A 14,021-nucleotide genomic window follows, 5' to 3' on the forward strand; every position below is an offset into this window, starting at 1 on the left:
ATATTCAGGCTCCTAGCTTCCATTGAAATGTAATCCAGTGATTTTTTCCCCTCTCTTCTATTATTTTAGTAGAGATAGAAGCTAAAATTATGGGATTGAGTTGCCATAATCTGTTCTGTCTGAAAATTGGGACTATATGTATGACTTGGAGCACCTCCTCATTCTCTCCGATTTTTCAAAAATGGTTATCACCAGGACATTGTCATTATCCAATTCCCTTTATTCTCCGGGATGCATATCATCCAGGCCAGCTGATCTGTGTACATTTGAATTTTCCTAGTGTTCCCTTACTTCACCTTTTTCAGGAGATGGAATTTCAAGATCCTCCTTCCTTACTCATTCAGGCCTCAAACTTCTTTTCTATCTTTTTTTTTTTTTTTTTTTTGGTACTGTAGCTGGATTTTAAAAGCATTCAGTGTCTCAGTAATTTCTGAGTCATCATTATTTTACTGAAGTATCTACTCCTCCCTTGTACTTCTATCTTCCCTGACATATTCATAAAAACTCTTCACATTCCCATTAACCTCTTTAGCTATAGCATTAAGTTACTTTACCTCCCTGCCCTTTTCCCTGCTTTTAACATTCCTTTTTGGTTGCCTCCCCCTTTTCATTTCCAGTGCAGCTTTTATTTTTAAACTTCAGAAGTTTGAGCCCACATTGACTGCTCTTAGGCCTGGTCCACACCTAAAACTGAATACCCCTGAGGTGTAGTTAAGCCAATTTAAACTCCAGCATAGACAGCACTAGGTCAACAGAAGATTTCTTTTGTCAGCCAAGCTACCTCCTCTCAGAGAGGTGGATTTACTACAGCATCAGAAGAACCCCTTCCGTCACTGTCATAAGTGCCTACACTACAGCGCTACAGTGGCGCGGCTGTGCAGCTGTAGCATTTCTAGTGTAAACATACCTTGAGTACTTCAGGGCTTGTTTTTTTCCAGGGAACTATAGTCTATTTATTGATTATTATTTATTTGTATTATTGTAGTATCTAGAAGGCCCGGTCATGGACCAGGACCCCATTGTACTAGGCACTGTATGAACATAGATAGTTGTTCCTTGGTTTTTCATTTCCTGTAATCTTACTCCAAAGAATTTCTTTCCCACAGTCTCAGTTATTATACTGTAACTCCTTTGGATTGTTAACATACTTGACATGTAGCACCACCCTCCATCTCTGCTTCCCTTCCTTTGTCTTGAGTCTAGATTATACCTGTAAATAGAGTATGCTGAAGTCCTGCCTTTTACTAGGGCTCAGTTCTTTAAGGGAAAGGAATTCTGGGAGGTGTAGTTTTCCAGGAGAGATGAACGGAAGGTGTCATTCCAGATCACATGACAGAGTATCATGTGATGGTCAAATTATAAATACAACTTTTCTTGGATCATTAGGAGAGGAGGGCTGAAGGTGAGACGTAGAGAAGAGAAACATGCAGCCCAGGAAAAAGCTTGCAGCAATATAGAGCTGGAGGCCTGGTGCTGGGGCCAATTCCCAGGCCGGAGGCATCCAGTGAAGAAGGGAAAGAAAAAAGTTTCCTCCCACTTCAGCCATGCATCATTAGGGTAAGGTATTGTGTAGTCTGGTCATAGAAAAAGGACTATTGAGTGAGCCTGGGAGGAGAAAAGCCTATGGATTTACACCCTTGTGTCAACAGGGTGTATTGGTGGCTGCAGCCTGGGGTTGGGCATCTCTGCTTCAAGAGATGAGGAGGAGGAGGACTATATTGTTGCTAGACTTTTCTGGTGCCCTAAGAAGGGAAGGATTCTAACAGGTTTGGATGGAGGGATAAACCCCAATATAACCCATCCATGAGTTACCCATTGGCAAGAGATGGCTGTGTGCCCACCAGGAGACTAACACCATCCTGTTTTCTTTATCTGGGCCACAGACGACTCCCTGTGTCTCTTCTTTCTGTCTAGTGGCTCCTTCCTCTCTGTCACCTTGGCCACTGGTTTGGATTACTTTCTGCCTTCCTCCCTGTGATGGGGTTTACAGATCCAACACTAAGGCTAAGGGAGTGATGGAGCAGTACTGAGCCAAGAAGGCCATGCCTCTCAACAGCTGCAGAGCTTGCTCCAAATGGAGGGCCTGCTTAAAAGGGGACTCTGGCTGGAAAGCAGGGAGAGAGTGAGGGAGAGACTGTCTGCAGGAAGGCAGCAGCTTCTGGGACAGAGGGATCTACAGGGCAAGGGTCTGGACTGTGGGTAAGACCTGACTGGGAGGCCAAGGGTCTTGATCCCCTTTTCTTTCCACCTTCTCCCTGACAAGGGGAAATAATTGGATACTAAAGAGTGAGCTAAGAAGCCCCAACTGACTGACTGAATCATTGAGACTGTGAGCAACCCTTCACTGAGAGGGAAGCTGAGTGTGGGACCATGCCCCAAACTGAGGAGAGAACAGGGGAGGTAGGAAGTGGTCCAGGGAAGGCTGGTCTGAGATACCATCTAGAGGGGACTGAGACTCTTCTCACCCCTTCCCCCACTGAGCTGGGACCTGATGGAGAGGGAGGGCCCGGGTCCTGCTTCCCTCTCCTCCAACTGACCAGGGGGAACTCAGGGAGCACTGGGGGACAGCAGACTATACCTCAGTTGCTAGGCCCTGAGATTGCCCAGTAGGGCCATCCCAAGTCTCTGGGAGACTGCTGAGCTGCAACTTCCTGGCCCGAAGTGAAGCCTGCTACACTCCCATTCTCAGCCTCTTCCCGCTCCTTATCTGCCTCCTCTTCAACGGTAGAATATCTATTGCTGACAAGTAAGATGAAAGACATCATAGATGTTTGTTCTCTTCCCATCTTTCTTTTTTGCATGATTGAGATTTTTAAAACTGTCTAGAGGAATAATTTGAATGGAAAACCCCCTTAAATTTTTTTGAAAACCTCAACCTACACTTGGTCACCTAATTTCTTGCTTTTCCAGAATTATCTAATACACTATTTCAACTTGCAGTGTCTCTGATGGCTCTTCCCTTTATGCACAGTTTCCGTTTGACAAGTACAGGTGACTCCAGCAATTGGTGATGACAAGTCAAGGAGTGTTTCTGTGACTTCAGGGTTGATATTTTATTCTTCCCACACAGGATTTTTTCTTTTTCTTCCAGTAAGTGTCAAGATTTTGTCGCATTCTATAAAAGCATGAAAGCTGAGAGAGCTTTGCCTAGTATTACAAATAATTAATGGGCTACAAATGACTTAAAGTTGTTCCCAAAACCAAAAGCAATCCAGAGCTCTTCAAAAGCTAGGTCGTGCATAGCAAGCTTGATTCCACCAGTGCCTAATATTCTTCAGTATCTTAAACCCAATCAGGCTTTAGGCCAAGTTAGAGTACGAAGTCAGCACTGATGGCACCCAGGATGATCTATTCTTGGCTGTGAACAGAGATCAGTCTCTAATGCTATTGCTCTTAGATATGTTGTGGCCTTTGACACCTCTACTCAGAAGACTCTCCTAGCTCATCTGTGGGACCTGGCAGAGGAAGCTGGTCTTTTGTTAAGCTATCTCCATTCTTTCCCCTTTCAGAATTCTAGAGTGGTAATGGGTAGCTGCCCATCCTCACCAAGGACCCTAACTGAACACTGCTAGAGGATTCAGTCCTGTCACTTCTTTCATTGAACGTATGTTAGTCTACCAAAGGAGATTGTAAGATGCTGTGATCTTTATGCCAAAGACATCCACCACTACCGTTCTTTCTTGTCAACTGCAGACATTCTTATGTTCCCATGTCTGGAAGAAGGGAGAAGAGTGGGGGTTGGCTCAATTCAATCCAAGCAAAAGAGAAGTGATGCAGATTGGTATAAAGCAACACTCTGAGGAGGGAAAGTCTGGAACCACCTCTCCAGCTGAGATCATATGCCCCCCAGTTGTCAAGGTGGGGCACTCCTCTTCTTCTGGACTTCCATAGAGCAGCCATGGCCAAAAATGTCTTTTACCATCTACAGATGGCCAGGAGCCCTTTTCTGCTGGTTGTTGAACTAGCCACAGCAATTCACATCTTTGCCAACTCCAGTCTATGTTGTCATAATACACCACACCTAGGTGTAACCATGAAGGCCCCCAAGAAGTTAAATTGTGTACAGTATGCAGAGGCCCACCTGCTAAGCAAGACAGACCTCTGACAACATACCCCTCTAGGGCTTCATGCTCTTCACAGGCTGCCTATCCAGTGCAAAGTCCAATCCAGTACAAAGTCCAATTCAAGCTCCTGGTAGACCTACATAGGTCTACATTTGCTTGGGACTAACTATCTTGGTGATGGTTTCTGCCTCCACATCCTGGAATGGCAGCTGAGTTCAGGCAAGCTGGAGTCACTATATGGAGTTGGGCTAAAGATTTCTCAACATGGGGCTTGTTGAGGTGAAACATCCTCTGCAAGAGACTGGAATCAGCCTGAACCTTACCACCTTCTGACTACACTGTAAGATACAGGAATCTTTGAAGTGGATTGTCAGTCTCCCTGACTCCGCTTGGAGTCTTACCTTTCTAACAAGAGGCTCTGAGGGAGGACAGCCATACTCTCTCTGGGGGAACTCCCCTGTATAAATCTGACTATGTTTAAGATTGGTCTGATACTACAGTGGTGGCTGGTTTAGAAATCCTTGCAATAACTTATAAAGCAATAATAGCAGCTCCTGAAAGAACTACCATGTCATATGTACATTCTTAGTCATTATCTTGTGATGTCCCAGATGGGGTGAATAAATGTTATGAGGGATAATGGGGATATATACTTCATGTGTATGTTTTGCTCTCGGGATGAGCATTGCAGTTTCACCAACAGTGATGCATAATTTCTTACTCTCAATGTTAAGTAATCTTTTGCCTGACATCACAAAAACCTTTCAGGAGGAATACAACGGTGAAGCATTTCTGCCATAAATTAACTCTATGCAAAATCCTGAAAAGAAGCTAGGTGTGTTTTGGGACATTTACATTCTAGAAAGCAATGATGAAGCTCCCAGCATCATAAATTAAGGCAGTTACAGATTTCCTTTTGACAATGAAAAGGAGATAATTACTTACTCTTCTTACTTTTAAAAAAAGTACTTTTACCCACCATCACACAAGAACTCTGTGACGGAACCAGGAGATCTAGGTTCAATTACTATGGCACTGGACAGGATCTTAACCACAAGACCAGCCTTCATAATCATGGACTATCAGCAGGTTCTCTCCTAATAAGATGAAAAAACTTCCAGTAGATCAATGGAAACTAGAGTGAATTTCTTCAAGTTACTGAATCAAAATGATTCATTACTGAAAATTGAGGGCAAGGAATTACACAGTGCTGTTGATGACTCTCATACACTTTAAGGCAGGAAGGGACCATCATGATCATCTAGTCTGATTTCCTGCACATTGCAGGCCGCAAACCTCACCCACTCCTGTAACAAGCCATAACCTCTGGTTGAGTTACTGAAGTCTTCATATCTTGTTTTAAAGACTTCAAGTTACAGAGACACCATCATTTACCCAGGTTCATACCAATAACTGACTCCTGCAGAGGAAGAAGAAAACCCGTCCGGGTCTCTGCCAATCTGACCTGGGGGAAAATTCCTTCCTGACCCCAATATGTCGATCAGTTAGATCCTGAGCATGAGGGCAAGATCCACCAGCCAGACACCTGGGAAACTCTGTAGTAACTCTAAGCCCTTTCCATCCAGCGTCCCATCTCCGGCCATTGGAGATATTTGCTACCAGTAGTCATGGATGAGCCATATGCCATTATAGGCCGTTTCATCACACCAGCCCCTCCATAAATTTATCAAGCTCTGTCTTGAAACAATTTAGATTTTTTGCCCCACTACTTCCTTGGAAGGCTGTTGCACAGCTTCATTCCTTTGATGGTTAGAAACCATCTAATTTCAGGCCTAAACTTGTTTATATCCATTTGTTCTTGTGCCAATACTGTCCTTAATTTAAATAACTCCTCTCCCTCCCTGGTGCTTATCCCTCTGGTGTATTTATAGAGAGCAGTCATAACTCCCCCCAGCCTCTCTTTTGTTAGGCTAAACAAGCCAAGCTCCTTAAATCTCCTTTCCTAAGGCAAGTTCTCCACTCTTCTGACCATCCTAGAAGCCCTTCTCTGTACTTGTTCCAGTTTGAATCTATCTGAAACAGGAGAAAAGAATTGCACAGAGTATTCCAGATGTGATCTCATCAGTGACTTGTACAATGGTAATAACTTATTTATCTCTACAGGAAATACCTTGCCTGATGCATCCGAGGATTGAGTTAGCATTTTTCATGTGTGCATCACATTGGTGGCTCATAGTCATAATGTGATCAACCAACATACCCAGGTCTTTCTCTTCCTCTGTCATTTCCAACTAAGTTCACAGCTTATAGCAAAAATTCTTGTTGTTAGTGCAAAGTGCAAGGTCAGGCACTATTACATTTCATCCCATTTCTATTTCTCCAGTTTTCAAGGTCTTCCAAATCTTCTTCTATGATATTCTGAACCTCCTCCATATTGGCAATCTATCCCAACTTCGTGTCATCTGCAAATTTTATTAGTACACTCCCACTTTTTGTGCCAAGATCATTAATGAAAACATTAAATAAGATTGGTCCCAAGACTGATCCTTGAGGAACTCCACTGGTAGCTCATCTTTCAGCATGAGGTCTCCCCTTTAACCAGTTCCTTAACCACCTTTTGTGTGGGGTTCCATGCGGCGCGGATAAAGCACACGACCAATGTGGTTGCAAGCTGACTCAAGCTGACTCAAACTCTGTTTATTACAAGCTTTCTTTTATAGTCTTTCTTAACATTACATAACACAATTAGGCTATAATTACACATCTACTGATTGGACGAGAAGGAGAATCATGTGTTTATCACATGTATAGCCCCACACCGATTGGTTCAATTGTTCCTTACATAAGGCCTCATCTTATATAACCACCAGGGGGCCTTACATAAGGCCATGATTTATTGCCAGGCAAGTGTCCCATCGTGACCCCTACCCTCTCATGGAACTTTACATCCCCACACTTTTGATTCTTGTATTAATCCCCATTTTCTCCAATTTAACTAATAATTTACCATATGGAACTGTAACAAGTGCTTTACTGAAATCCAGGTAAATTAGATCTACTGCATTTCCTTTGTCTAGAAAATCAGTTCTCAGAGAAAGAGATCAGATTGGTCTGGCAGGATCTCCTTTTGTAAAACCATGTAGTATTTTATCTTAATTACCATTTTCCTCTCCCTTTAGTTACTCTCTCTTTTGAAATTTGTTCCAAGACCTTGCATACAACTGAGGTCAAATTAACAGGCCTGTAGTTTCCTAGATCACTTTTCTTCCTTTCTTAAATATAGGTAATATAATTGCAATTCTTCAGTCATAGGATGCAACCCCCAAGTGTATAGGTACATTAAAAATCCTTGCTATTGGGCTTGACATTTCACGAGCCAGTCCTTTGATATTCTTGGATGGAGATTATCCAGGCCCCCAGTTTGGTCTCGTTGAGCTATTTGAGTTTGGCTTCCATCTCATATGTGGTAATTTCTACTTCCATATCCTTGTTCCCATTAGCCACACTGCCACTGCCCCCAAGCTCCTCATAACCCTTATTAAAAACGGAGGCAAAGTATTCATTCAGGTATTGGGCCATAACTAGATAATCTTTAATCTTCTTTCCTTGTTTTCTTTTTATTTATAAGGCAACAGAGCCTTTTACTATTTGTTTTAATTTTCGTTTCAAGGTCTGCTTGACTTTTGGCAGTTCTCACTTTTCCCCCTGCACTTTCTGACATGCGATAGGTACCTTTGCTTGTTGATCCATCCCTTCTTTCATGCATTGTAGGACTTCTGCTTTCTCTTAATAACCTGTTTGACATGCTTGTTCATCCAGTTTGGTCTGCAACCTTCCCTAATTTTTTTTCCCCCTTGCTTGGGATGCAGGCTTCAGATAGTTTCTGCAACTTTGACTTAAAGTTGCAGAAACTAATTCCAAGACTCCTCCACCTTCAGATCCTGGAGCTCTTCAGTCCAGTCCACTCCCCCAATTCCCTTAATATTTTTAAGGGAATTTTTGCCCTTTTGAAATCAACCAACCCCTAGTTACAGACGTATTTTTTTTAATCCTTCCAATTAGTTTAAACCTAAATATTTTTAAGGGAATTTTTGCCATTTTGAAATCAACCAACCCCTAGTTACAGACCTATTTATTTATCCTTCCAATTAGTTTAAACTGCATTAATTCATGATAACTCGAACTAAGGTTGTCTTCTACAACCAGTTCTTCTGTGAGGTCCTCGCTACTTTCCAATACTAAATTTAACATGGCATCACCTCTTGTTGGTTCAGTGACTATTTGGTAAGGAAATCTTTTCACATCCAGGAATACCTGGGCCCTACCATTATTAGTAGCATTTGATCTGCAATCTATATCTGGGAAGTTAGTCTCCTATAATCACACAATTCCGGTAGCATTTATTTCATTAAAAATATTAGCAGTCTCTATCCATATCCATGTTGAACCCAGGGGGTCTGTAGCAGACCCTATACACTATCCCAGTGGAGCATCTTTTACCTTTCTTCCGCAAACTGTTTTTGACCCAAACAGATTTCGTTTAATCCATTCCATGGCTTCTAATTTCTTTACAGTCTACCTTGTCATTAATATACAAAGCTACTCCACAACCTCTAGCTTTATTTCTATCTTTCCTGAATAGTACTTACCCATCAATACCTGTATTCAAGTCATGACTACTATTCCACCATGTTTCCATTATCCCTATCATATCAGGTTTCACTTCTTGCACAAGTAACAGGAGTACTTGTGGCACCGTAGAGACTAACAAATTTATTAGAGCATAAGCTTTCGTGGGCTACAACCCACTTCTTCGGATGCAGAAGTGGGTTGTAGCCCACGAAAGCTTATGCTCTAATAAATTTGTTAGTCTCTAAGGTGCCACAAGTACTCCTGTTATTTTTGCGGGTACAGACTAACACGGCTGCTACTCTGAAACCTGTTCTTGCACAAGTAGTTCTAGTTCCTCTGTTTTGTTACCCTAGCTCCTTGCATTCATGTAAAGACATCTTAGTTGTTTCTGCTTGGCGTTACCCAGATTCCTCGCCAGATTAAATACAGTCACTTTACTGACGGTATTTCCTACCTGACTGTTACGGTCATTGGTATTGACATTATATTTCCTCTTGTCCATTTTCCTACCCTCTGTTGTTCCTTTCTCCATTGCTCTATCCTCATTTACTTGATTTTCCTCCTGCACAATGTTAGAAGCGGGTGTGGAGATTACATGAGCGTCTTCCAACCGTCACCCCCAAATTCCTAGTTTAAAGCTCTTTTAATCAATTGTGCCAATCTCCATTGCAAAAGTCTATTTCCCTCCCTACTCAGGCGGAGTCCATCCCATGAGACCCATCCTCATAAGTTCAAGTACCCTCTCTAGAATAAAGTATGTATCCACAGTTTCCATATTCAGTCATCTTCATTGTCTTTTCCATTCTTTGGGTCACTACCACCGGTGCCTCTAACTCCTGTCAAGGAAAAAAACCACATGTCCCTCACACTCTCCCCCAAACTCCTCTTACAAACTCCCCTGTTTTCAGCTCTCTTGGCTGGCTCCTGTGTTCTAAAAGTGCACCAAAAAACTTGCACTGATCTCTGTAAGCATCACTTTAATTGAGAACATTGTGACTACATGAACAGGAAGAACAGAAGGTATGCAAGGTGTGGAAGAGGTTGATGTGGAAGACGGAGCAGTGAAAAAAGCTCTGTAACCCCAATTAACCTTTTAAAATAACAACATCATTACTCATCTGTTCCGCAGGCTTTGTGGTCCAATTCTGAGAGGTACTGAGTGTAGAGATTACAGGTACCCAGTAACAGAGTAATCTCTAGATAGCACACAAAATGAGCACCTTTTTTTACACAGACACACAAACACTGCATCCAGCTTGCACTACACAAAGATATGTATAATGATATCCAAAAGAAGTAAACTCATCTAGGCATTTACCTATTAATCCCCTAAATTTACAGGGTTAGGCAGCAGATAAGCAGCTGCTTAATTACCAGTCAGATAAAAACGATTCTTCTAGGATATTTAATTGGCCCATTTTATCAGTCAGTTTCTAAGGCCTTGTCTTCACTAAAAGCGCTACAGCAGCTGCACTGGTGTAGCGCTTTAGTGAAGATGCTCCTGCACCAACAGAAGAGCTTCTCCCATCAGCATAGTTAATCCACCTCCCTGAGAGGCAGTAGTTATGTTGAGGGGAAAAGTGCTGTGGATTTTTCACACCCCTGAGCAAAGTAGTTATAGGTAGATATAGGTCTAGGTGCAGATATAGATATAGTAACTCCTCACTTAAAGTCATCATGGTTAACGTTGTTACGTTAACCATCAATTAGAGAACATGCTCGTTTAAAGTTGCGCAATGCTCCCTTATAACGTTGTTTGGCAGCCGCCTGCTTTGTCCACTGCTTGCACGAAGAGCAGCCCATTGTAGCTAACTGGTGGGGGCTTGAAACCAGGGTGAACCGGCAGCCCCCTATCTGCTCCCCACTCCCCTAAGTTCCCCATGCCGGCAGTTCAGCTGTCCCTCCCCCCACTGCCATGTGCTGCTCCTGCCCTCTGCCTTGGAACTGCTCCCAGGAACCTCCTGCTTGCTGTACGGGGGGCTGTCAGGGTGTCCCCCTCCACCCTGCTCCTGTCCCTCGCTTACCCCTTCTCTGTATAGAGCAGGGTGGGGACACAACAGGGCTCAGGACGGAGGGAGCTTGCGGGCCGCAGCTGCTGTCTCAACTTCCTGATATACTTAAAAAGGCAATGTACTTAGAGTGGGGTCAGCATACTTAAAGGGGCAATGCGCATCTCTCTCTCTGTCTCTGTCTGCCATGCTGTCTCCCCTCCCTCCATTCGTGTTGCCTTGTAGAGCAGGGGTGGTCAACCTGAGCCTGAGAAGGATCCAGAATTTAGCCTCAGTAATACATCAGCAGCCCCCCATCAGCTCCTCCCCCCCCGCTCCCAGCGCCTCCCACCCACCAGCAGCCCCACCAATCATCACCTCCCCCTCCCTCCCGCACATCCGGATCAGCTGGCTCCTGGCGTGCAGGAGGCTCTGGGGAGAAGCGAGGGCACAGCAGGCTCAGGAAAGGGGGTGGGAAGGGGTGGAGTGGGGGCAAGGCCTGTGGCAGAGCCAGGGGTTGAGCAGTGAGCACCCCCCGGCACATTGGAAAGTTGGCGCCTGTAGCTCCAGCCCCGGAGTTGGTGCCTATACAAGGAGCCTCATATTAACTTCTGAAGAGCTGCATGTGGCTCCGGAGCCACAGGTTGGTCACCCCTGTTGTAGAGTGTGAGGCTACATTAACAACAATGTGTTAACCCTTGAGGGCTCAGCCGAGTGCTAGTTCATCATTTAGCAGTAAGTCATTCCCTGGGAAATATCCCTCCCTCTTCCACCCTCTAACTTCCCCACCTCAACCAAGCTTCACAATCATCATTGCTGTGTACAGTATTAAATTGTTTGTTTAAAACTTAGAGTGTGTGTGTGTGTATAGTTTTTTGTCTGGTGAAAAAAATTTCCCTGGAACCTAACCTCCCTATTAATTCTTATGGGGAAATTGGATTCACTTAACATCATTTTGCTTTAAGTCGCATTTTTCAGGAACATAACTACAACATTAAGCGAGGAGTTACTGTATAGGTGCAGACCTGGCTTCAGACAGCTTTAAAAGCTAGCCATGAAAGGTCACAGATTGTGTTCATTAGGCATATGTGGCAGTTGAAATACCTTGGTGGATCAGGAACTAACCATTCTCACAACATTGTAAACCACTCTCTCTTTTTTGCTGCCATAATAACTAAGAGAGACACTGTATTGAAACGTGAAATGGTCCCTGCAATTATGCATTTTCAAATAGGAGATCTAACTTTGATGGATATTTTAACTGGAAAGCTTCTTGAAACATCTAATTTATGATCTAGTGGGATGAGCATATACTTAGGAGTCCGGAGTGCTGAGTTTTAATCCCATCTCGGCCACTGACATAATGGGTAGCTTTGGTTGACCTCTCTGTGTCCCAGTTTCTCAATCTAGTAAATGGAGATACTCATCTACCTCAGAGGTTTGTTATGTAGATTAATTAGTTGATGTTTGTAGAGTGCTTTGAATATACAAAGTCTTATTCAAAATACTCCTTAAATGGAGGGCAGGTACCTTGGAGTGCTTGTGCTTCCTTACAAATAATACTTTAGACTAGATGTCAATTACATTGCCTCTCTGAGTGATATTTTGGAGTGTCCACAGGCTATTTTATCTTGAGCATGAATACACTGCCATCACCGCCAGAGAGGTAGGAGACCCATATTCAAATCCCTACTCCATATCGGGGGGGGGAATTGAACCCAGATCTCCCACAGCCAGAGTGAGTGCTCTAACCACTGAGCTAAAAATTATGAGGGGCTTGCAGGGGGGGAGCACCACCCCAAGTTTAGGTGTGCTCAGAGCTGACCTACAGATCAGGCCCTTAAGACAAGATGGGCAAGTGAATGCCTAGTTTGAGAATCCGGCGGGGACACCAAGCTGCGGGTGATGTTAGGACTGAGACAGCTGTGCACATGCCCAGCTACCAAAATGTAGGTACCCCAGGAACTTTAACAGTGGAAACGTACACTACAGAATTTTGTTGACAAAAGTTATGCCACTGTAATTAAACCGCTGTTGCAAGTCCTCACTGTGCTTCTTGTGTTGGCAGAGCACATCCACACTAGCAGCTCTTGCATCAACACAGAGAGCAGTATACTGTGGGTAGCTATCCCATTGTGCAACTGGTTGCAGGGTGCTTTGGGAAGGGTTTGCAATGCTTCATGGGGCAGGTACCGCATCACATGATGCAGGTTTCTCAATCCCATCCTTCTATGGGCATCCTACTAGATTTCCAGCTGCTTTTCAACTGAAGTGTGTCAGGGGAAGGGGGGACTTGTCGTCCCCCCCCCACACACACACACACATCAGCCCCCGCCTCCCTCCCTGGCTCTGCACAACACAGCAGTCTCTTCCCCATCGCCTCCCCTCTGCCTGACCCTGTGTTCCTAGTGCCAGGGAGAGCAGGATTCCACATTAATGGTTCTGATTCCTTCCGAGTTCTCCCACATCCTCCACAGACCAATGTTCCACCCCTCCCCTATACTCCAGGCAGGAGAGCATGTTGCTGTTTTCCTGCTGGCATGCTCAGCAGGTGAGCTCTCCATGATGAGGAATGTCAAAGCTTCCTGGAGCTTTGAAAGGGGAAGGGTGCATGCCTGCAGAGCAGCAGAGTTCAACACAGTGAGCAGACCGGTCATGGCAGGCATTGTGGGATACTGGAGGAGGCCAGTTACATCGACATAATGAACAACAGCATCTACACCAAGGGTGGGCAAACTACGGCCCGCGGGACGGATCCGGCCCACCAGCCATTTTAATCCAGCCCTTGAGCTTGCGCTGGGGAGCAGGGTTGGGGGCCGCTGCACACAGCGCCTGGAAGCAGCCGCGTGGCCCCCCTCTGGCACTCCAGCCAGGGAGCAGAGTTGGGGGCCGCTCCACACGGCTCCTGGAAGCTATGACATGGCCCCCCTCTGGCTCCTACATGCTCCAATGGCCCCGTTCTAATGGCCCCCTCCCGCACTCCAACGGAGAAGGGACATGCCACGGCTTCTGGGAGCGCTTGAGGTAAGCGCCACCCGGAGCCTGCACCCCTGAGCCTCTCCCCACGCACCAACCCCCTGCCCCAGCCCTCATCCCCCTCCCACCCTCCAAACCCCTCAATTCCAGCCTGGAGCACCCTCCTGCACCCCTAGCCCCTTATCTCCAGACTTCCCCAGAGCCCATACCCCCAGCTGGAGCCTGCACCCCTTCCCTCACCCCAACCCCCTGCCCCAGCCCTGATCCCCCTCCCGCCCTCCAAACCCCTCGGTCCAAGCCTAGAGCACCCTCCTATACCCCAAACTCCTCATCCAGCTTCCCAGCTCTGAAGGCAGCGCCGCCACCACCAGCAGCGCAGAAGTAAGGGTAGCAGTACCAT

Source organism: Emys orbicularis, chromosome 1, assembly GCF_028017835.1.
Source record: "Emys orbicularis isolate rEmyOrb1 chromosome 1, rEmyOrb1.hap1, whole genome shotgun sequence".
Classification (NCBI taxonomy): domain Eukaryota; kingdom Metazoa; phylum Chordata; order Testudines; family Emydidae; genus Emys; species Emys orbicularis.